General features: G+C 60.3%; 1 protein-coding gene across 1 annotated transcript in view; it reads right to left on the bottom strand.

Moving 5' to 3' along the window:
- The window catches only part of SIGMAR1 (sigma non-opioid intracellular receptor 1), a 2,641-nt gene that overhangs the window by 1,424 nt on the left and 985 nt on the right, over positions 1 to 232 (bottom strand). The gene's annotated exons all lie outside the window — the stretch shown is intronic.

The raw sequence follows: 232 nt of genomic DNA, 5'->3' as shown, positions 1-232 counted from the left end.
GGGGTCCCAGCACATCCTTAGAGGGATCTGCCTAGGGTAGATGTCTCCTCTCTCCAGCCTTCAGCCCCTGTGACTGCTGACCCGGCCCCACTGCCTGGCCAGATTGTGATGGAGGATGTGTAGCATCCAGCGCTCCAGTCCTACAGCCCACCCCAGGTACTGGGCTATATGGGGGACCCAAACAAGGTGACAATGCCCCTGCCCTGGTGACATGCAGCCCCTCCGCTAAGAT

This window comes from Charadrius vociferus, unplaced genomic scaffold (assembly GCF_000708025.1).
Source record: "Charadrius vociferus isolate BGI_N301 unplaced genomic scaffold, ASM70802v2 scaffold37, whole genome shotgun sequence".
In the NCBI taxonomy this organism is placed as follows: Eukaryota; Metazoa; Chordata; class Aves; order Charadriiformes; family Charadriidae; genus Charadrius; species Charadrius vociferus.
The sequence above is the reverse complement of the archived record's forward strand: the minus strand, read 5'-3'. Positions and strand labels throughout refer to the sequence as shown.